The sequence below is a fragment of the Garra rufa genome, chromosome 1 (genome assembly GCF_049309525.1).
Source record: "Garra rufa chromosome 1, GarRuf1.0, whole genome shotgun sequence".
NCBI classification, from domain to species: domain Eukaryota; kingdom Metazoa; phylum Chordata; class Actinopteri; order Cypriniformes; family Cyprinidae; genus Garra; species Garra rufa.
The window spans coordinates 91,962,326-91,984,060 of record NC_133361.1 but is presented as its reverse complement, the minus strand read 5'-3'; the positions used below and the strand labels follow the sequence as shown (position 1 = coordinate 91,984,060).

Genomic DNA, 21,735 nt, shown 5'->3' with positions numbered 1-21,735 from the left:
CTTTTTTCTTTTCATTTCTTTCTCTCCACACATCTATCATATTATTTTCATCCATTAATGCTTTTAATTCTTTTCTTCCTGTATCTGTTTTAAAAACCATTCCTTCAGCCATATCCTGTTTACTAAAAACTGTGTTAAAATCCCCCATCATAATTATTTCTTTATACTTCTTTACAATGTTTCTTAAAACATTAAAAAACTCTTTCTTTTCCTTATCTTCCACTGGTGCATGTACATTTACTAAAATCAAATCTCTTCCTTCATATTTTGTCTCAACTACCAAACATTTCCCCATCTTGTCCTTATACACACTTTTACTCACTTTAAAAACATCGTCCTTCATTAAAAAAGCCACACCTCTCCCAGCCCGCCCATCTCCATTATTATATAAAATACCTCCATCCCATCTCTTTTTATAATCATTCATCACATTTTCTCTCCAGTTTGTTTCTTGTAATGCAACAATGTCTTCCCTTTTACATTTTTCTTTTACTTTTTCAAACTTCCTCATGTCCATCAGACCCCTTGCATTAAAAGCAACACAACTTAAAACCATTAAAAGTAAATAAAAAAATACATAAAAATCATTATTCATCATTTTCTCCCTCCAGGACCCTTAGCACATCAAATCTGTTAGTCTCTGTCATAATCTTTTTTCTTGCACTTTCCAAATTTGGTTTTACCTTCAGTGCTCTCCTTCTTATTTGTCCTTTCCCTCCTCTGTCTTTGTCCATTTTGTCCATCTTTATTCCCTCTTCATTGTCCGTTTCTTTAACTTGATCCAACCTTCCTTGTCCATCTCTCTCCACATCACCCAGAAAAGTATTAAAACTGTCCGACATCTCCATCTCTGTCCATTGAGTGTCCTGCTCCACTGTTTGTTCGTTATTATTAATGTTGTCTTCTCTTCTTTCTCCTTCCTCTCTGCAGCTCGGTCCTCCTTCCGTTTCTTTTTGTTGTAGTCCTTCCTCCTCGTTGTTTCCTTCATGCACCTGTCTGCCCACCTGTTCTTCCCTTCCTCCTTCCTCTCCCTCCATCCAACATTCACATTTATTTAAAACTTCCTGACACCCCGGGCACCTGACAGCATTGCAATCTCGTGCAAAATGTCCCCTCTCCTCACATTTGTAGCACACAAAATTTGGGCATTCTATTAGCAGGTGATCCGGGCTCATGCACAGCCTACAGGTCTTCACCTGATGGCTGTGCATCACCCGGAAGTACTGCGGCCCTTCGGCTGTTTCTAGCCGTGTGCTATATGGCAACGATGCCACTTGCTTGGGGAACCTCACCTTAAGGAACCTTGTTCCATCTTCAATGTCGGTGCCCGGGTAGCGTCTTCTTTTAATTTTGGTAATGGGATCAACTCCCCATCCCTCCAATTTTCCTAAAATTTCTTTGTCATCCAGGTAGACAGGCAGGTGCATGAAGGAAACAACATAATCCCTGTTTTGTAGATTTTTTACTTCACAGTCCACTCCTTTTATTCTTAGTCCATCAATTAGTTTTTCACACGTTTCTTCTTTTTCCATTGTCAGTTCGTATTCTTTCCCTTGTCTTGGTCTTAGTGCTAAAATTTTGCCATGTCCACATTGTTCCGTTACAGCTTTAATAATGTCCTCCGCTCTCACCCCAATCACATTCTCCACATTCACAATCACTGTAGCTTCCTTTAAATATTGTCGCTCAACAAACTTTTCTCTTACTTCCTGTTTTTTTCCATTTGTAGCTCGTGGTCGTTTATCCAGTCCAATGTCGTTTGCCGTGCGTGTTCCTCCTGCCAGTCCAGTCTCGTTTGCCGTGCATGTTCCTCCAGCCAGTCCAGTGTCCATTGCCGTGCGTGTTCCTCCTGCCAGTCCAGTGTCGTTTGCCATCCGTCTCTCTCCAGCCAGTTCTGTTTCGTAATCCATTAATCCGTCCGTTTTTTTTAAAGAAAAATAAGTTAAGAAAAAAAAGGTTTAACCACCCTCCAGCCAGCAAAAATGCTGCTGTTAGGTGGTTTTATAACTGAAAAAAACACAAAAAAACTAACTTAAAGTAAAACCACTCACAAAACAAACAAAAAAAATCAAACACAAAATGGAGGAGAGCCTTCCTCTCCCAACTGCTGCCAACCACTTCCTGTTGCTCTCTAGCGCTCTCAGGTGGCGGTATGGCCGTAAGCGAGGGCTGCTCCAAAAAGTGGGCTATTTAAAGATCAGCCTCCGTAAAAGCCAGCATATTATATAAATAGTGAAGAAAAGGCAAAAGCTTACAGCACCTGGTATTCCCAGGCGGTCTCCCATAAAAGTGTAACAATCGGCCTTATCAGCCGAGTTACAAGACTAAAATGGGGTCAGATTTAACTGTGAGAGATGACTAGTGGTTAAAAGAATGAGACATAAAAGAAAATTGGTTTAAATAGATTTGGTGTATTTACAAGGTTCACATAAAAGACTTTAAAACAACACGATAAAACTAGGTAAACTCTGTTAAAAGAATACAGTTCATTTGTCCATACCCTAAAAACAGGTAAACTCTGTTAAAAGAATACAGTTCATTTGTCCATACCCTAAAAACAGTCCAAGAACCCCAGTGTGTTGATAAGTCCAATGTGAGTGTCCACCAGTGTATATACAATCCACAGAAAGTGTAATCCAAAGTTTGCAGGTGGTGAATGGAAAGGTGAGCTCTAAAATTAGCAACTCCTCAATCCAACAGTTTGGTGACTGTCCTTTGTTTGTCATGCTGCTCTCTTATACAGTTGTACTTACTGCTTCCTGTCATGTGTCTAGTCACATGACAGGCCAACCATCCATTTATTAAAGACACATACACTTAAAATGTTAAGAGTAATAAAATGGCCTAAAAAACATGTAAAACACTTAAAACTCTATAATACATGTAAATGATTGTAATAAATAGAGCGGTAAAACACGTCTTTCTAAAAGCCAGCATTTTATATAAATAGTGAAGAAAAGGCAAAAGCTTACAGCACCTGGTATTCCCAGGCGGTCTCCCATCCAAGTACTAACCAGGCCCGACGCTGCTTAGCTTCCGAGATCAGACGAGATCGGGCGCTCTCAGCGCGTTATGGCCATAAGCGAGGGCTGCTCCAAAAAGTGGGCTATTTAAAGATCAGCCTCCGTAAAAGCCAGCATATTATATAAATAGTGAAGAAAAGGCAAAAGCTTACAGCACCTGGTATTCCCAGGCGGTCTCCCATCCAAGTACTAACCAGGCCCGACGCTGCTTAGCTTCCGAGATCAGACGAGTTCGGGCGCTCTCAGCGCGGTATGGCCATAAGCGAGGGCTGCTCCAAAAAGTGGGCTATTTAAAGATCAGCCTCCGTAAAAGCCAGCATATTATATAAATAGTGAAGAAAAGGCAAAAGCTTACAGCACCTGGTATTCCCAGGCGGTCTCCCATAAAAGTGTAACAATCGGCCTTATCAGCCGAGTTACAAGACTAAAATGGGGTCAGATTTAACTGTGAGAGATGACTAGTGGTTAAAAGAATGAGACATAAAAGAAAATTGGTTTAAATAGATTTGGTGTATTTACAAGGTTCACATAAAAGACTTTAAAACAACACGATAAAACTAGGTAAACTCTGTTAAAAGAATACAGTTCATTTGTCCATACCCTAAAAACAGGTAAACTCTGTTAAAAGAATACAGTTCATTTGTCCATACCCTAAAAACAGTCCAAGAACCCCAGTGTGTTGATAAGTCCAATGTGAGTGTCCACCAGTGTATATACAATCCACAGAAAGTGTAATCCAAAGTTTGCAGGTGGTGAATGGAAAGGTGAGCTCTAAAATTAGCAACTCCTCAATCCAACAGTTTGGTGACTGTCCTTTGTTTGTCATGCTGCTCTCTTATACAGTTGTACTTCCTGCTTCCTGTCATGTGTCTAGTCACATGACAGGCCAACCATCCATTTATTAAAGACACATACACTTAAAATGTTAAGAGTAATAAAATGGCCTAAAAAACATGTAAAACACTTAAAACTCTATAATACATGTAAATGATTGTAATAAATAGAGCGGTAAAACACGTCTTTCTAAAAGCCAGCATATTATATAAATAGTGAAGAAAAGGCAAAAGCTTACAGCACCTGGTATTCCCAGGCGGTCTCCCATCCAAGTACTAACCAGGCCCGACGCTGCTTAGCTTCCGAGATCAGACGAGATCGGGCGCTCACAGCGCGGTATGGCCATAAGCGAGGGCTGTTCCAAAAAGTGGGCTATTTAAATATCAGCCTCCGTAAAAGCCAGCATATTATATAAATAGTGAAGAAAAGGCAAAAGCTTACAGCACCTGGTATTCCCAGCCGGTCTCCCATCCAAGTACTAACCAGGCCCGACGCTGCTTAGCTTCCGAGATCAGACGAGATCGGGCGCTCTCAGCGCGGTATGGCCATAAGCGAGGGCTGCTCCAAAAAGTGGGCTATTTAAAGATCAGCCTCCGTAAAAGCCAGCATATTATATAAATAGTGAAGAAAAGGCAAAAGCTTACAGCACCTGGTATTCCCAGGCGGTCTCCCATAAAAGTGTAACAATCGGCCTTATCAGCCGAGTTACAAGACTAAAATGGGGTCAGATTTAACTGTGAGAGATGACTAGTGGTTAAAAGAATGAGACATAAAAGAAAATTGGTTTAAATAGATTTGGTGTATTTACAAGGTTCACATAAAAGACTTTAAAACAACACGATAAAACTAGGTAAACTCTGTTAAAAGAATACAGTTCATTTGTCCATACCCTAAAAACAGGTAAACTCTGTTAAAAGAATACAGTTCATTTGTCCATACCCTAAAAACAGTCCAAGAACCCCAGTGTGTTGATAAGTCCAATGTGAGTGTCCACCAGTGTATATACAATCCACAGAAAGTGTAATCCAAAGTTTGCAGGTGGTGAATGGATAGGTGAGCTCTAAAATTAGCAACTCCTCAATCCAACAGTTTGGTGACTGTCCTTTGTTTGTCATGCTGCTCTCTTATGCAGTTGTACTTCCTGCTTCCTGTCATGTGTCTAGTCACATGACAGGCCAACCATCCATTTATTAAAGACACATACACTTAAAATGTTAAGAGTAATAAAATGGCCTAAAAAACATGTAAAACACTTAAAACTCTATAATACATGTAAATGATTGTAATAAATAGAGCGGTAAAACACGTCTTTCTAAAAGCCAGCATATTATATAAATAGTGAAGAAAAGGCAAAAGCTTACAGCACCTGGTATTCCCAGGCGGTCTCCCATCCAAGTACTAACCAGGCCCGACGCTGCTTAGCTTCCGAGATCAGACGAGATCGGGCGCTCTCAGCGCGGCATGGCCATAAGCGAGGGCTGCTCCAAAAAGTGGGCTATTTAAAGATCAGCTTCCGTAAAAGCCAGCATATTATATAAATAGTGAAGAAAAGGCAAAAGCTTACAGCACCTGGTATTCCCAGGCGGTCTCCCATCCAAGTACTAACCAGGCCCGACGCTGCTTAGCTTCCGAGATCAGACGAGATCGGGCGCTCTCAGCGCGGTATGGCCATAAGCGAGGGCTGCTCCAAAAAGTGGGCTATTTAAAGATCAGCCTCCGTAAAAGCCAGCATATTATATAAATAGTGAAGAAAAGGCAAAAGCTTACAGCACCTGGTATTCCCAGGCGGTCTCCCATAAAAGTGTAACAATCGGCCTTATCAGCCGAGTTACAAGACTAAAATGGGGTCAGATTTAACTGTGAGAGATGACTAGTCGTTAAAAGAATGAGACATAAAAGAAAATTGGTTTAAATAGATTTGGTGTATTTACAAGGTTCACATAAAAGACTTTAAAACAACACGATAAAACTAGGTAAACTCTGTTAAAAGAATACAGTTCATTTGTCCATACCCTAAAACAGTCCAAGAACCCCAGTGTGTTGATAAGTCCAATGTGAGTGTCCACCAGTGTATATACAATCCACAGAAAGTGTAATCCAAAGTTTGCAGGTGGTGAATGGAAAGGTGAGATCTAAAATTAGCAACTCCTCAATCCAACAGTTTGGTGACTGTCCTTTGTTTGTCATGCTGCTCTCTTATACAGTTGTACTTCCTGCTTCCTGTCATGTGTCTAGTCACATGACAGGCCAACCATCCATTTATTAAAGACACATACACTTAAAATGTTAAGAGTAATAAAATGGCCTAAAAAACATGTAAAACACTTAAAACTCTATAATACATGTAAATGATTGTAATAAATAGAGCGGTAAAACACGTCTTTCTAAAAGCCAGCATATTATATAAATAATGAAGAAAAGGCAAAAGCTTACAGCACCTGGTATTCCCAGGCGGTCTCCCATCCAAGTACTAACCAGGCCCGACGCTGCTTAGCTTCCGAGATCAGACGAGATCGGGCGCTCTCAGCGCGGTATGGCCATAAGCGAGGGCTGCTCCAAAAAGTGGGCTATTTAAAGATCAGCCTCCGTAAAAGCCAGCATATTATATAAATAGTGAAGAAAAGGCAAAAGCTTACAGCACCTGGTATTCCCAGGCGGTCTCCCATCCAAGTACTAAACAGGCCCGACGCTGCTTAGCTTCCGAGATCAGACGAGATCGGGCGCTCTCAGCGCGGTATGGCCATAAGCGAGGGCTGCTCCAAAAAGTGGGCTATTTAAAGATCAGCCTCCGTAAAAGCCAGCATATTATATAAATAGTGAAGAAAAGGCAAAAGCTTACAGCACCTGGTATTCCCAGGCGGTCTCCCATAAAAGTGTAACAATCGGCCTTATCAGCCGAGTTACAAGACTAAAATGGGGTCAGATTTAACTGTGAGAGATGACTAGTGGTTAAAAGAATGAGACATAAAAGAAAATTGGTTTAAATAGATTTGGTGTATTTACAAGGTTCACATAAAAGACTTTAAAACAACACGATAAAACTAGGTAAACTCTGTTAAAAGAATACAGTTCATTTGTCCATACCCTAAAAACAGGTAAACTCTGTTAAAAGAATACAGTTCATTTGTCCATACCCTAAAAACAGTCCAAGAACCCCAGTGTGTTGATAAGTCCAATGTGAGTGTCCACCAGTGTATATACAATCCACAGAAAGTGTAATCCAAAGTTTGCAGGTGGTGAATGGAAAGGTGAGCTCTAAAATTAGCAACTCCTCAATCCAACAGTTTGGTGACTGTCCTTTGTTTGTCATGCTGCTCTCTTATACAGTTGTACTTCCTGCTTCCTGTCATGTGTCTAGTCACATGACAGGCCAACCATCCATTTACTAAAGACACATACACTTAAAATGTTAAGAGTAATAAAATGGCCTAAAAAACATGTAAAACACTTAAAACTCTATAATACATGTAAATGATTGTAATAAATAGAGCGGTAAAACACGTCTTTCTAAAAGCCAGCATATTATATAAATAGTGAAGAAAAGGCAAAAGCTTACAGCACCTGGTATTCCCAGGCGGTCTCCCATCCAAGTACTAACCAGGCCCGACGCTGCTTAGCTTCCGAGATCAGACGAGATCGGGCGCTCTCAGCGCGGTATGGCCATAAGCGAGGGCTGCTCCAAAAAGTGGGCTATTTAAAGATCAGCCTCCGTAAAAGCCAGTATATTATATAAATAGTGAAGAAAAGGCAAAAGCTTACAGCACCTGGTATTCCCAGCCGGTCTCCCATCCAAGTACTAACCAGGCCCGACGCTGCTTAGCTTCCGAGATCAGACGAGATCGGGCGCTCTCAGCGCGGTATGGCCATAAGCGAGGGCTGCTCCAAAAAGTGGGCTATTTAAAGATCAGCCTCCGTAAAAGCCAGCATATTATATAAATAGTGAAGAAAAGGCAAAAGCTTACAGCACCTGGTATTCCCAGGCGGTCTCCCATAAAAGTGTAACAATCGGCCTTATCAGCCGAGTTACAAGACTAAAATGGGGTCAGATTTAACTGTGAGAGATGACTAGTGGTTAAAAGAATGAGACATAAAAGAAAATTGGTTTAAATAGATTTGGTGTATTTACAAGGTTCACATAAAAGACTTTAAAACAACACGATAAAACTAGGTAAACTCTGTTAAAAGAATACAGTTCATTTGTCCATACCCTAAAAACAGGTAAACTCTGTTAAAAGAATACAGTTCATTTGTCCATACCCTAAAAACAGTCCAAGAACCCCAGTGTGTTGATAAGTCCAATGTGAGTGTCCACCAGTGTATATACAATCCACAGAAAGTGTAATCCAAAGTTTGCAGGTGGTGAATGGATAGGTGAGCTCTAAAATTAGCAACTCCTCAATCCAACAGTTTGGTGACTGTCCTTTGTTTGTCATGCTGCTCTCTTATGCAGTTGTACTTCCTGCTTCCTGTCATGTGTCTAGTCACATGACAGGCCAACCATCCATTTATTAAAGACACATACACTTAAAATGTTAAGAGTAATAAAATGGCCTAAAAAACATGTAAAACACTTAAAACTCTATAATACATGTAAATGATTGTAATAAATAGAGCGGTAAAACACGTCTTTCTAAAAGCCAGCATATTATATAAATAGTGAAGAAAAGGCAAAAGCTTACAGCACCTGGTATTCCCAGGCGGTCTCCCATCCAAGTACTAACCAGGCCCGACGCTGCTTAGCTTCCGAGATCAGACGAGATCGGGCGCTCTCAGCGCGGCATGGCCATAAGCGAGGGCTGCTCCAAAAAGTGGGCTATTTAAAGATCAGCTTCCGTAAAAGCCAGCATATTATATAAATAGTGAAGAAAAGGCAAAAGCTTACAGCACCTGGTATTCCCAGGCGGTCTCCCATCCAAGTACTAACCAGGCCCGACGCTGCTTAGCTTCCGAGATCAGACGAGATCGGGCGCTCTCAGCGCGGTATGGCCATAAGCGAGGGCTGCTCCAAAAAGTGGGCTATTTAAAGATCAGCCTCCGTAAAAGCCAGCATATTATATAAATAGTGAAGAAAAGGCAAAAGCTTACAGCACCTGGTATTCCCAGGCGGTCTCCCATAAAAGTGTAACAATCGGCCTTATCAGCCGAGTTACAAGACTAAAATGGGGTCAGATTTAACTGTGAGAGATGACTAGTCGTTAAAAGAATGAGACATAAAAGAAAATTGGTTTAAATAGATTTGGTGTATTTACAAGGTTCACATAAAAGACTTTAAAACAACACGATAAAACTAGGTAAACTCTGTTAAAAGAATACAGTTCATTTGTCCATACCCTAAAACAGTCCAAGAACCCCAGTGTGTTGATAAGTCCAATGTGAGTGTCCACCAGTGTATATACAATCCACAGAAAGTGTAATCCAAAGTTTGCAGGTGGTGAATGGAAAGGTGAGATCTAAAATTAGCAACTCCTCAATCCAACAGTTTGGTGACTGTCCTTTGTTTGTCATGCTGCTCTCTTATACAGTTGTACTTCCTGCTTCCTGTCATGTGTCTAGTCACATGACAGGCCAACCATCCATTTATTAAAGACACATACACTTAAAATGTTAAGAGTAATAAAATGGCCTAAAAAACATGTAAAACACTTAAAACTCTATAATACATGTAAATGATTGTAATAAATAGAGCGGTAAAACACGTCTTTCTAAAAGCCAGCATATTATATAAATAATGAAGAAAAGGCAAAAGCTTACAGCACCTGGTATTCCCAGGCGGTCTCCCATCCAAGTACTAACCAGGCCCGACGCTGCTTAGCTTCCGAGATCAGACGAGATCGGGCGCTCTCAGCGCGGTATGGCCATAAGCGAGGGCTGCTCCAAAAAGTGGGCTATTTAAAGATCAGCCTCCGTAAAAGCCAGCATATTATATAAATAGTGAAGAAAAGGCAAAAGCTTACAGCACCTGGTATTCCCAGGCGGTCTCCCATCCAAGTACTAAACAGGCCCGACGCTGCTTAGCTTCCGAGATCAGACGAGATCGGGCGCTCTCAGCGCGGTATGGCCATAAGCGAGGGCTGCTCCAAAAAGTGGGCTATTTAAAGATCAGCCTCCGTAAAAGCCAGCATATTATATAAATAGTGAAGAAAAGGCAAAAGCTTACAGCACCTGGTATTCCCAGGCGGTCTCCCATAAAAGTGTAACAATCGGCCTTATCAGCCGAGTTACAAGACTAAAATGGGGTCAGATTTAACTGTGAGAGATGACTAGTGGTTAAAAGAATGAGACATAAAAGAAAATTGGTTTAAATAGATTTGGTGTATTTACAAGGTTCACATAAAAGACTTTAAAACAACACGATAAAACTAGGTAAACTCTGTTAAAAGAATACAGTTCATTTGTCCATACCCTCAAAAAAGGGAAACTCTGTTAAAAGAATACAGTTCATTTGTCCATACCCTAAAAACAGTCCAAGAACCCCAGTGTGTTGATAAGTCCAATGTGAGTGTCCACCAGTGTATATACAATCCACAGAAAGTGTAATCCAAAGTTTGCAGGTGGTGAATGGAAAGGTGAGCTCTAAAATTAGCAACTCCTCAATCCAACAGTTTGGTGACTGTCCTTTGTTTGTCATGCTGCTCTCTTATAAAGTTGTACTTCCTGCTTCCTGTCATGTGTCTAGTCACATGACAGGCCAACCATCCATTTACTAAAGACACATACACTTAAAATGTTAAGAGTAATAAAATGGCCTAAAAAACATGTAAAACACTTAAAACTCTATAATACATGTAAATGATTGTAATAAATAGAGCGGTAAAACACGTCTTTCTAAAAGCCAGCATATTATATAAATAGTGAAGAAAAGGCAAAAGCTTACAGCACCTGGTATTCCTAGGCGGTCTCCCATCCAAGTACTAACCAGGCCCGACGCTGCTTAGCTTCCGAGATCAGACGAGATCGGGCGCTCTCAGCGCGGTATGGCCATAAGCGAGGGCTGCTCCAAAAAGTGGGCTATTTAAAGATCAGCCTCCGTAAAAGCCAGCATATTATATAAATAGTGAAGAAAAGGCAAAAGCTTACAGTACCTGGTATTCCCAGGCGGTCTCCCATCCAAGTACTAACCAGGCCCGACGCTGCTTAGCTTCCGAGATCAGACGAGATCGGGCGCTCTTTTTTTTTTTTTTTTTTTTTTTTTTCGGGCGCTCTTTTTTATTAAAGAAATTTCATAATACAAATTTTCCAATGTGTGCTTCACATTAGAAGTCTCACGACATAAAATAAATAAACATGAAAAAATACATCACATTATCATCAACAAAGCAAAAGGAACACATTAAACATAAGATGAATTTTCAACCAATAGAAACATCAACAATACAATATAGTTGTCCACACAAAGACGAAAGAAAAGAAAAAAATATTAAAAATAAGATAAAATATAATCTACTCATCTCGTATTTTTTGTTTAAAATCATGCCTTTTATACTTAAGATTTAGAAAGCTCTTTCTCTTCCTGGCAATTTGCACATGAAATTCTCTAAAACATTACAAACTGTTGGTGTAAAAACATCATAAAAAGCTTTCAGCATATTTTCACTTTTAAAATACACATATAATTGTTCTACATATACTTCTATTTTCCTTTTAAAAACAGTCCAAACCTCTAACACCATTTTTTCTTTTTTGGCCACAATTCTTCTTTCCCAAATTGCGCTTTTCATTAACATTATACACAGATTTATAAACTTTTTGTGTTGACCCTTCTTTTCCCAACCAAACATCACTACTCTTTTCCATTCCATTACACTTTCATCCCAACCTTCGCTCACATCTTTAATTAAACATTTACATTTCCTTAGAAAATCCTCCAATTCTTTACAATATAAAAACAAATGTAAAATCCCCTCTTCTTTTTCATGACACACTTTACACATTGGATTTTGTTCCATTCCCACCTTGTTTAAAACAGACTCAGTAAAAACCGCTTTATGCCTTATAAAATATTCCAAACATCCTAACTTTGTTTCAACACACCTCCCCCTCATGTTTCTCCATATACATTCTTCTTTTAGATCCTTGAATTTTTCCACCCAGTACTTATTTACAATCGGCTCTTTAAAAACACCATCTCTAAAAACACAATAAAACATTTTTACAGTACATTCTTTAAAATCATACATTTTTCCCCCCAGTTTCACAAAAATATTTCCCTCTGTTTGCTCTCCTTCCATACTCTCTATTCTTTTAATCCACTCTTTGGGTATTGCATTTTTAATAATTTCATATTTATTTGTTATTTCTTGTTTACTGTATTCTTCTTTTGCTTCCTCCATCGCATCCACAATATATTGTATCGGTAAAAAACCCTCTTTAAATTCATACAAAACATCTCTCACTCTTGTTATCCCCACATCCATCCATTTTTTAAAAAATATTGCTTTCTCTTGTTTTAAAATGTTGTTATTTAAGAACAGAGGTTGATTTAAAATGTTTTCTCTTCCATGCGGATTGTACTCGATTTTCGTTAAAAAATTCCCCCAGGCACTAAAAATTTCTCTATAAAATTCGGGTAATCCTTCCGTCATCCAAATTTTTGTTTTCATCCATAATATTCCGTCCCCCATGTTAAAATCCCCACATTTGTTTAAAAAGTATTTCATTGTTTTTTTCCACTCAGTTTTGTTATCTTGTTGCAGGTATTTCTTAACAATTTTTACTCTCAACGCATTTTTTCGCTGTTCCACATCCATTAAACCTAAGCCCCCCTTCTCTATTGCCCCTAAAATCGTATTATGTGCAATCCTTGCTGGTTTCCCCTCCCATAAAAAGTCAAGAAAACATTTCTTCAACCTCCGTTCTGTCCATAAAGGTATTTCAGAAACATATAAAACATACCAAAGTTTAGAAACCATTAAAACATTCAATATTAAAACCTTCCCCTTCAAGTTTAAAGTTCTCAATTTCCAAAAATTTAATCTTCTCTCTATATCTGTTACTAGTTGCTCCCACATTTCATCTCTTACTTTCCTCTCATTCTTTCCCATTACAACTCCTAAAATCCTCATTTCTTCCACTTCCTTAAAATTAAAACAATCCATTAAAACCATAGCTTTACCAAATCTCATATATACCGTTTTCTCCTCATTTACTTTACTTCCAGACCCACTACAATATTCTTTTACCAACTTCATAACTTCTTTAACACTCTCTTTTCCCTTTACAATTATTGTTGTGTCATCAGCATATTGAAAAACTTTCCCCTCAGCCTTATTTCCCTCAATTTCTATCCCTATTATTCTTTCATTCTGTTTTATAGCCAGTCCCAAGGGTTCAGAAACAAGTGAGTACAATAATGCTGAGAGTGGACAACCCTGTCTTATTGACCTTGTTATTTTAAAACACTCTGTTAAAAACCCATTACATTTTATCTTTGTTAGTGCACCCTTATATAAAATCTCAATCCATTTAATAAAATTTTCCCCGAACCCAAAACTCCTTAAAACCTCAAATAAATACCCGTGCTCAACCCTATCAAAAGCTTTTTCAAAATCCAAACTAATTATATATCCTTCTTCATTTTTTTCTTTCATGTACCATATCGTGTCCCTTATACTCATTGTTATGTCGGCTATATCTCTTCCTTTGACTCCATATGCTTGGTTTGTTTTAATTATACTTGGCATTACTTCCTTTAATCTGTTTGCTAAAACCTTCGCTAAAATCTTAAGATCTGTATTCAACATCGTGATTGGTCTGTAGTTTTTTAGATCTACTTTTTCTCCTTTCCTTTTATATATCAATTTCATTAACCCCATCCTTGTTCTTTCATTAATCTCTTCCTTTTCAAAAATTTCTTTAAAAACCTCATTTAAAATCTTTGTTAAAACTTCTTTAAAACAAACATAAAATTCAGTTCCCAAACCATCTATTCCTGGACTTTTCTTTTTATTCAGTTGATTTATTGCTCTTTCAATCTCGTCTTCCCTGATTTCTTGGTCACATTCTTTTTTATGTTCCTCACTTACTTTTGCTTTTATCTGATTCAACAGTTCCTTTTTTTCCTCCTCTTCCACCCCCCTTGCACTAAACAGATCCTCATAAAAATTCTTTATTTCTTTTAAAATCTTTTCATTCCCTTCTACAATTTCCCCATTTTCCCCTCTTATTTCTTTTATCGTTTCAGCTTTCCCTCTCTTTTTTTCCAGATCAAAAAAGAACTTTGTACATTTTTCTCCCTCCACCACATATTTTGCTTTGCTTCTTAACCTCGCCCCCTCATATTCCTTTTCTTCTATTTCTTTCAGTTTCCCCTCCATTTCCTTTATCTTTTGTATGTCTTGAAATTCTTTATTCAGTTCCATTTCCAAACTTTCCTTTATTCCTCTTTCTTTGGATCTTTTGCATTTCTGAATAACACTACAATACCTGATTGAGAATTTTTTGATTAAAAACTTTACACTCTCCCACCATATTCTCTTATCCTCTTCATACATTCCATTTTCCTTTTCTTTTTCTATAATTTCTTTCACTTTTAAAACATAATCTTCATTCTTTAAAATCTGTGTATTTAAAATCCATACTCCCGGACCTCTTTGCATTTGACTCCAGTCCAACTTAAAAGATAAAATCTTATGATCGCTAAAACTTGTTTCTTTGTACTTAATATTTTCTATAAAATTCTCCACATTTCTTGTACATAAAACATAGTCAATTCTAGTTTGGCATACAAACTGCCCTACTATTTGTCTTCTCGAAAATTCTTTTTTCTTTTCATTTCTTTCTCTCCACACATCTATCATATTATTTTCATCCATTAATGCTTTTAATTCTTTTCTTCCTGTATCTGTTTTAAAAACCATTCCTTCAGCCATATCCTGTTTACTAAAAACTGTGTTAAAATCCCCCATCATAATTATTTCTTTATACTTCTTTACAATGTTTCTTAAAACATTAAAAAACTCTTTCTTTTCCTTATCTTCCACTGGTGCATGTACATTTACTAAAATCAAATCTCTTCCTTCATATTTTGTCTCAACTACCAAACATTTCCCCATCTTGTCCTTATACACACTTTTACTCACTTTAAAAACATCGTCCTTCATTAAAAAAGCCACACCTCTCCCAGCCCGCCCATCTCCATTATTATATAAAATACCTCCATCCCATCTCTTTTTATAATCATTCATCACATTTTCTCTCCAGTTTGTTTCTTGTAATGCAACAATGTCTTCCCTTTTACATTTTTCTTTTACTTTTTCAAACTTCCTCATGTCCATCAGACCCCTTGCATTAAAAGCAACACAACTTAAAACCATTAAAAGTAAATAAAAAAATACATAAAAATCATTATTCATCATTTTCTCCCTCCAGGACCCTTAGCACATCAAATCTGTTAGTCTCTGTCATAATCTTTTTTCTTGCACTTTCCAAATTTGGTTTTACCTTCAGTGCTCTCCTTCTTATTTGTCCTTTCCCTCCTCTGTCTTTGTCCATTTTGTCCATCTTTATTCCCTCTTCATTGTCCGTTTCTTTAACTTGATCCAACCTTCCTTGTCCATCTCTCTCCACATCACCCAGAAAAGTATTAAAACTGTCCGACATCTCCATCTCTGTCCATTGAGTGTCCTGCTCCACTGTTTGTTCGTTATTATTAATGTTGTCTTCTCTTCTTTCTCCTTCCTCTCTGCAGCTCGGTCCTCCTTCCGTTTCTTTTTGTTGTAGTCCTTCCTCCTCGTTGTTTCCTTCATGCACCTGTCTGCCCACCTGTTCTTCCCTTCCTCCTTCCTCTCCCTCCATCCAACATTCACATTTATTTAAAACTTCCTGACACCCCGGGCACCTGACAGCATTGCAATCTCGTGCAAAATGTCCCCTCTCCTCACATTTGTAGCACACAAAATTTGGGCATTCTATTAGCAGGTGATCCGGGCTCATGCACAGCCTACAGGTCTTCACCTGATGGCTGTGCATCACCCGGAAGTACTGCGGCCCTTCGGCTGTTTCTAGCCGTGTGCTATATGGCAACGATGCCACTTGCTTGGGGAACCTCACCTTAAGGAACCTTGTTCCATCTTCAATGTCGGTGCCCGGGTAGCGTCTTCTTTTAATTTTGGTAATGGGATCAACTCCCCATCCCTCCAATTTTCCTAAAATTTCTTTGTCATCCAGGTAGACAGGCAGGTGCATGAAGGAAACAACATAATCCCTGTTTTGTAGATTTTTTACTTCACAGTCCACTCCTTTTATTCTTAGTCCATCAATTAGTTTTTCACACGTTTCTTCTTTTTCCATTGTCAGTTCGTATTCTTTCCCTTGTCTTGGTCTTAGTGCTAAAATTTTGCCATGTCCACATTGTTCCGTTACAGCTTTAATAATGTCCTCCGCTCTCACCCCAATCACATTCTCCACATTCACAATCACTGTAGCTTCCTTTAAATATTGTCGCTCAACAAACTTTTCTCTTACTTCCTGTTTTTTTCCATTTGTAGCTCGTGGTCGTTTATCCAGTCCAATGTCGTTTGCCGTGCGTGTTCCTCCTGCCAGTCCAGTCTCGTTTGCCGTGCATGTTCCTCCAGCCAGTCCAGTGTCCATTGCCGTGCGTGTTCCTCCTGCCAGTCCAGTGTCGTTTGCCATCCGTCTCTCTCCAGCCAGTTCTGTTTCGTAATCCATTAATCCGTCCGTTTTTTTTAAAGAAAAATAAGTTAAGAAAAAAAAGGTTTAACCACCCTCCAGCCAGCAAAAATGCTGCTGTTAGGTGGTTTTATAACTGAAAAAAACACAAAAAAACTAACTTAAAGTAAAACCACTCACAAAACAAACAAAAAAAATCAAACACAAAATGGAGGAGAGCCTTCCTCTCCCAACTGCTGCCAACCACTTCCTGTTGCTCTCTAGCGCTCTCAGGTGGCGGTATGGCCGTAAGCGAGGGCTGCTCCAAAAAGTGGGCTATTTAAAGATCAGCCTCCGTAAAAGCCAGCATATTATATAAATAGTGAAGAAAAGGCAAAAGCTTACAGCACCTGGTATTCCCAGGCGGTCTCCCATAAAAGTGTAACAATCGGCCTTATCAGCCGAGTTACAAGACTAAAATGGGGTCAGATTTAACTGTGAGAGATGACTAGTGGTTAAAAGAATGAGACATAAAAGAAAATTGGTTTAAATAGATTTGGTGTATTTACAAGGTTCACATAAAAGACTTTAAAACAACACGATAAAACTAGGTAAACTCTGTTAAAAGAATACAGTTCATTTGTCCATACCCTAAAAACAGGTAAACTCTGTTAAAAGAATACAGTTCATTTGTCCATACCCTAAAAACAGTCCAAGAACCCCAGTGTGTTGATAAGTCCAATGTGAGTGTCCACCAGTGTATATACAATCCACAGAAAGTGTAATCCAAAGTTTGCAGGTGGTGAATGGAAAGGTGAGCTCTAAAATTAGCAACTCCTCAATCCAACAGTTTGGTGACTGTCCTTTGTTTGTCATGCTGCTCTCTTATACAGTTGTACTTACTGCTTCCTGTCATGTGTCTAGTCACATGACAGGCCAACCATCCATTTATTAAAGACACATACACTTAAAATGTTAAGAGTAATAAAATGGCCTAAAAAACATGTAAAACACTTAAAACTCTATAATACATGTAAATGATTGTAATAAATAGAGCGGTAAAACACGTCTTTCTAAAAGCCAGCATTTTATATAAATAGTGAAGAAAAGGCAAAAGCTTACAGCACCTGGTATTCCCAGGCGGTCTCCCATCCAAGTACTAACCAGGCCCGACGCTGCTTAGCTTCCGAGATCAGACGAGATCGGGCGCTCTCAGCGCGTTATGGCCATAAGCGAGGGCTGCTCCAAAAAGTGGGCTATTTAAAGATCAGCCTCCGTAAAAGCCAGCATATTATATAAATAGTGAAGAAAAGGCAAAAGCTTACAGCACCTGGTATTCCCAGGCGGTCTCCCATCCAAGTACTAACCAGGCCCGACGCTGCTTAGCTTCCGAGATCAGACGAGTTCGGGCGCTCTCAGCGCGGTATGGCCATAAGCGAGGGCTGCTCCAAAAAGTGGGCTATTTAAAGATCAGCCTCCGTAAAAGCCAGCATATTATATAAATAGTGAAGAAAAGGCAAAAGCTTACAGCACCTGGTATTCCCAGGCGGTCTCCCATAAAAGTGTAACAATCGGCCTTATCAGCCGAGTTACAAGACTAAAATGGGGTCAGATTTAACTGTGAGAGATGACTAGTGGTTAAAAGAATGAGACATAAAAGAAAATTGGTTTAAATAGATTTGGTGTATTTACAAGGTTCACATAAAAGACTTTAAAACAACACGATAAAACTAGGTAAACTCTGTTAAAAGAATACAGTTCATTTGTCCATACCCTAAAAACAGGTAAACTCTGTTAAAAGAATACAGTTCATTTGTCCATACCCTAAAAACAGTCCAAGAACCCCAGTGTGTTGATAAGTCCAATGTGAGTGTCCACCAGTGTATATACAATCCACAGAAAGTGTAATCCAAAGTTTGCAGGTGGTGAATGGAAAGGTGAGCTCTAAAATTAGCAACTCCTCAATCCAACAGTTTGGTGACTGTCCTTTGTTTGTCATGCTGCTCTCTTATACAGTTGTACTTCCTGCTTCCTGTCATGTGTCTAGTCACATGACAGGCCAACCATCCATTTATTAAAGACACATACACTTAAAATGTTAAGAGTAATAAAATGGCCTAAAAAACATGTAAAACACTTAAAACTCTATAATACATGTAAATGATTGTAATAAATAGAGCGGTAAAACACGTCTTTCTAAAAGCCAGCATATTATATAAATAGTGAAGAAAAGGCAAAAGCTTACAGCACCTGGTATTCCCAGGCGGTCTCCCATCCAAGTACTAACCAGGCCCGACGCTGCTTAGCTTCCGAGATCAGACGAGATCGGGCGCTCACAGCGCGGTATGGCCATAAGCGAGGGCTGTTCCAAAAAGTGGGCTATTTAAATATCAGCCTCCGTAAAAGCCAGCATATTATATAAATAGTGAAGAAAAGGCAAAAGCTTACAGCACCTGGTATTCCCAGGCGGTCTCCCATCCAAGTACTAACCAGGCCCGACGCTGCTTAGCTTCCGAGATCAGACGAGATCGGGCGCTCTCAGCGCGGTATGGCCATAAGCGAGGGCTGCTCCAAAAAGTGGGCTATTTAAAGATCAGCCTCCGTAAAAGCCAGCATATTATATAAATAGTGAAGAAAAGGCAAAAGCTTACAGCACCTGGTATTCCCAGTCGGTCTCCCATAAAAGTGTAACAATCGGCCTTATCAGTCGAGTTACAAGACTAAAATGGGGTCAGATTTAACTGTGAGAGATGACTAGTGGTTAAAAGAATGAGACATAAAAGAAAATTGGTTTAAATAGATTTGGTGTATTTACAAGGTTCACATAAAAGACTTTAAAACAACACGATAAAACTAGGTAAACTCTGTTAAAAGAATACAGTTCATTTGTCCATACCCTAAAAACAGGTAAACTCTGTTAAAAGAATACAGTTCATTTGTCCATACCCTAAAAACAGTCCAAGAACCCCAGTGTGTTGATAAGTCCAATGTGAGTGTCCTCCAGTGTATACAATCCACAGAAAGTGTAATCCAAAGTTTGCAGGTGGTGAATGGAAAGGTGAGCTCTAAAATTAGCAACTCCTCAATCCAACAGTTTGGTGACTGTCCTTTGTTTGTCATGCTGCTCTCTTATGCAGTTGTACTTCCTGCTTCCTGTCATCTGTCTAGTCACATGACAGGCCAACCATCCATTTATTAAAGACACATACACTTAAAATGTTAAGAGTAATAAAATGGCCTAAAAAACATGTAAAACACTTAAAACTCTATAATACATGTAAATGATTGTAATAAATAGAGCGGTAAAACACGTCTTTCTAAAAGCCAGCATATTATATAAATAGTGAAGAAAAGGCAAAAGCTTACAGCACCTGGTATTCCCAGGCGGTCTCCCATCCAAGTACTAACCAGGCCCGACGCTGCTTAGCTTCCGAGATCAGACGAGATCGGGCGCTCTCAGCGCGGTATGGCCATAAGCGAGGGCTGCTCCAAAAAGTGGGCTATTTAAAGATCAGCCTCCGTAAAAGCCAGCATATTATATAAATAGTGAAGAAAAGGCAAAAGCTTACAGGACCTGGTATTCCCAGGCGGTCTCCCATCCAATTACTAACCAGGCCCGACGCTGCTTAGCTTCCGAGATCAGACGAGATCGGGCGCTCTCAGCGCGGTATGGCCATAAGCGAGGGCTGCTCCAAAAAGTGGGCTATTTAAAGATCAGCCTCCGTAAAAGCCAGCATATTATATAAATAGTGAAGAAAAGGCAAAAGCTTACAGCACCTGGTATTCCCAGGCGGTCTCCCATAAAAGTGTAACAATCGGCCTTATCAGCCGAGTTACAAGACTAAAATGGGGTCAGATTTAACTGTGAGAGATGACTAGTGGTTAAAAGAATGAGACATAAAAGAAAATTGGTTTAAATAGATTTGGTGTATTTACAAGGTTCACATAAAAGACTTTAAAACAACACGATAAAACTAGGTAAACTCTGTTAAAAGAATACAGTTCATTTGTCCATACCCTAAAAACAGGTAAACTCTGTTAAAAGAATACAGTTCATTTGTCCATACCCTAAAAACAGTCCAAGAACCCCAGTGTGTTGATAAGTCCAATGTGAGTGTCCACCAGTGTATATACAATCCACAGAAAGTGTAATCCAAAGTTTGCAGGTGGTGAATGGAAAGGTGAGCTCTAAAATTAGCAACTCCTCAATCCAACAGTTTGGTGACTGTCCTTTGTTTGTCATGCTGCTCTCTTATACAGTTGTACTTCCTGCTTCCTGTCATGTGTCTAGTCACATGACAGGCCAACCATCCATTTATTAAAGACACATACACTTAAAATGTTAAGAGTAATAAAATGGCCTAAAAAACATGTAAAACACTTAAAACTCTATAATACATGTAAATGATTGTAATAAATAGAGCGGTAAAACACGTCTTTCTAAAAGCCAGCATATTATATAAATAGTGAAGAAAAGGCAAAAGCTTACAGCACCTGGTATTCCCAGGCGGTCTCCCATCCAAGTACTAACCAGGCCCGACGCTGCTTAGCTTCCGAGATCAGACGAGATCGGGCGCTCTCAGCGAGGTATGGCCATAAGCGAGGGCTGCTCCAAAAAGTGGGCTATTTAAAGATCAGCCTCCGTAAAAGCCAGCATATTATATAAATAGTGAAGAAAAGGCAAAAGCTTACAGCACCTGGTATTCCCAGGCGGTCTCCCATAAAAGTGTAACAATCGGCCTTATCAGCCGAGTTACAAGACTAAAATGGGGTCAGATTTAACTGTGAGAGATGACTAGTGGTTAAAAGAATGAGACATAAAAGAAAATTGGTTTAAATAGATTTGGTGTATTTACAAGGTTCACATAAAAGACTTTAAAACAACACGATAAAACTAGGTAAACTCTGTTAAAAGAATACAGTTCATTTGTCCATACCCTAAAAACAGGTAAACTCTGTTAAAAGAATACAGTTCATTTGTCCATACCCTAAAAACAGTCCAAGAACCCCAGTGTGTTGATAAGTCCAATGTGAGTGTCCACCAGTGTATATACAATCCACAGAAAGTGTAATCCAAAGTTTGCAGGTGGTGAATGGAAAGGTGAGCTCTAAAATTAGCAACTCCTCAATCCAACAGTTTGGTGACTGTCCTTTGTTTGTCATGCTGCTCTCTTATACAGTTGTACTTCCTGCTTCCTGTCATGTGTCTAGTCACATGACAGGCCAACCATCCATTTACTAAAGACACATACACTTAAAATGTTAAGAGTAA

General features: G+C 39.1%; 22 non-coding genes across 22 annotated transcripts; all 22 read right to left on the bottom strand.

The window, feature by feature from the left end:
- Positions 1–2,965: 2,965 nt before the first annotated feature.
- LOC141317904 (5S ribosomal RNA) lies at positions 2,966–3,084 on the bottom strand. Its single transcript, XR_012352254.1, has one exon. It is a non-coding gene; the product is annotated as a 5S ribosomal RNA (ribosomal RNA).
- Positions 3,085–3,168: 84 nt separating this feature from the next.
- On the bottom strand, positions 3,169–3,287 carry LOC141312096 (5S ribosomal RNA). The gene has a single exon (XR_012349200.1). It is a non-coding gene; the product is annotated as a 5S ribosomal RNA (ribosomal RNA).
- An 801-nt stretch (positions 3,288–4,088) lies between these two features.
- On the bottom strand, positions 4,089–4,207 carry LOC141295573 (5S ribosomal RNA). Its single transcript, XR_012341095.1, has one exon. It is a non-coding gene; the product is annotated as a 5S ribosomal RNA (ribosomal RNA).
- Positions 4,208–4,291: 84 nt separating this feature from the next.
- On the bottom strand, positions 4,292–4,410 carry LOC141311388 (5S ribosomal RNA). Its single transcript, XR_012348854.1, has one exon. It is a non-coding gene; the product is annotated as a 5S ribosomal RNA (ribosomal RNA).
- An 801-nt stretch (positions 4,411–5,211) lies between these two features.
- On the bottom strand, positions 5,212–5,330 carry LOC141310236 (5S ribosomal RNA). The gene has a single exon (XR_012347787.1). It is a non-coding gene; the product is annotated as a 5S ribosomal RNA (ribosomal RNA).
- An 84-nt stretch (positions 5,331–5,414) lies between these two features.
- Positions 5,415–5,533, bottom strand: LOC141292160 (5S ribosomal RNA). Its single transcript, XR_012340456.1, has one exon. It is a non-coding gene; the product is annotated as a 5S ribosomal RNA (ribosomal RNA).
- Positions 5,534–6,283: 750 nt separating this feature from the next.
- LOC141292154 (5S ribosomal RNA) lies at positions 6,284–6,402 on the bottom strand. Its single transcript, XR_012340454.1, has one exon. It is a non-coding gene; the product is annotated as a 5S ribosomal RNA (ribosomal RNA).
- Positions 6,403–6,486: 84 nt separating this feature from the next.
- LOC141308569 (5S ribosomal RNA) lies at positions 6,487–6,605 on the bottom strand. Its single transcript, XR_012347225.1, has one exon. It is a non-coding gene; the product is annotated as a 5S ribosomal RNA (ribosomal RNA).
- An 801-nt stretch (positions 6,606–7,406) lies between these two features.
- Positions 7,407–7,525, bottom strand: LOC141292148 (5S ribosomal RNA). The gene has a single exon (XR_012340452.1). It is a non-coding gene; the product is annotated as a 5S ribosomal RNA (ribosomal RNA).
- Positions 7,526–7,609: 84 nt separating this feature from the next.
- On the bottom strand, positions 7,610–7,728 carry LOC141311377 (5S ribosomal RNA). Its single transcript, XR_012348843.1, has one exon. It is a non-coding gene; the product is annotated as a 5S ribosomal RNA (ribosomal RNA).
- Positions 7,729–8,529: 801 nt separating this feature from the next.
- Positions 8,530–8,648, bottom strand: LOC141310225 (5S ribosomal RNA). The gene has a single exon (XR_012347776.1). It is a non-coding gene; the product is annotated as a 5S ribosomal RNA (ribosomal RNA).
- Positions 8,649–8,732: 84 nt separating this feature from the next.
- LOC141292142 (5S ribosomal RNA) lies at positions 8,733–8,851 on the bottom strand. The gene has a single exon (XR_012340451.1). It is a non-coding gene; the product is annotated as a 5S ribosomal RNA (ribosomal RNA).
- Positions 8,852–9,601: 750 nt separating this feature from the next.
- LOC141292134 (5S ribosomal RNA) lies at positions 9,602–9,720 on the bottom strand. The gene has a single exon (XR_012340450.1). It is a non-coding gene; the product is annotated as a 5S ribosomal RNA (ribosomal RNA).
- An 84-nt stretch (positions 9,721–9,804) lies between these two features.
- LOC141308558 (5S ribosomal RNA) lies at positions 9,805–9,923 on the bottom strand. Its single transcript, XR_012347224.1, has one exon. It is a non-coding gene; the product is annotated as a 5S ribosomal RNA (ribosomal RNA).
- An 801-nt stretch (positions 9,924–10,724) lies between these two features.
- LOC141310369 (5S ribosomal RNA) lies at positions 10,725–10,843 on the bottom strand. Its single transcript, XR_012347919.1, has one exon. It is a non-coding gene; the product is annotated as a 5S ribosomal RNA (ribosomal RNA).
- Positions 10,844–17,578: 6,735 nt separating this feature from the next.
- On the bottom strand, positions 17,579–17,697 carry LOC141317903 (5S ribosomal RNA). Its single transcript, XR_012352253.1, has one exon. It is a non-coding gene; the product is annotated as a 5S ribosomal RNA (ribosomal RNA).
- Positions 17,698–17,781: 84 nt separating this feature from the next.
- Positions 17,782–17,900, bottom strand: LOC141312085 (5S ribosomal RNA). The gene has a single exon (XR_012349199.1). It is a non-coding gene; the product is annotated as a 5S ribosomal RNA (ribosomal RNA).
- An 801-nt stretch (positions 17,901–18,701) lies between these two features.
- LOC141295567 (5S ribosomal RNA) lies at positions 18,702–18,820 on the bottom strand. Its single transcript, XR_012341094.1, has one exon. It is a non-coding gene; the product is annotated as a 5S ribosomal RNA (ribosomal RNA).
- An 84-nt stretch (positions 18,821–18,904) lies between these two features.
- On the bottom strand, positions 18,905–19,023 carry LOC141292126 (5S ribosomal RNA). The gene has a single exon (XR_012340449.1). It is a non-coding gene; the product is annotated as a 5S ribosomal RNA (ribosomal RNA).
- Positions 19,024–19,822: 799 nt separating this feature from the next.
- On the bottom strand, positions 19,823–19,941 carry LOC141292120 (5S ribosomal RNA). The gene has a single exon (XR_012340448.1). It is a non-coding gene; the product is annotated as a 5S ribosomal RNA (ribosomal RNA).
- Positions 19,942–20,025: 84 nt separating this feature from the next.
- LOC141319100 (5S ribosomal RNA) lies at positions 20,026–20,144 on the bottom strand. The gene has a single exon (XR_012353376.1). It is a non-coding gene; the product is annotated as a 5S ribosomal RNA (ribosomal RNA).
- An 801-nt stretch (positions 20,145–20,945) lies between these two features.
- LOC141294503 (5S ribosomal RNA) lies at positions 20,946–21,064 on the bottom strand. The gene has a single exon (XR_012340950.1). It is a non-coding gene; the product is annotated as a 5S ribosomal RNA (ribosomal RNA).
- Between the last annotated feature and the right edge of the window lie 671 nt (positions 21,065–21,735).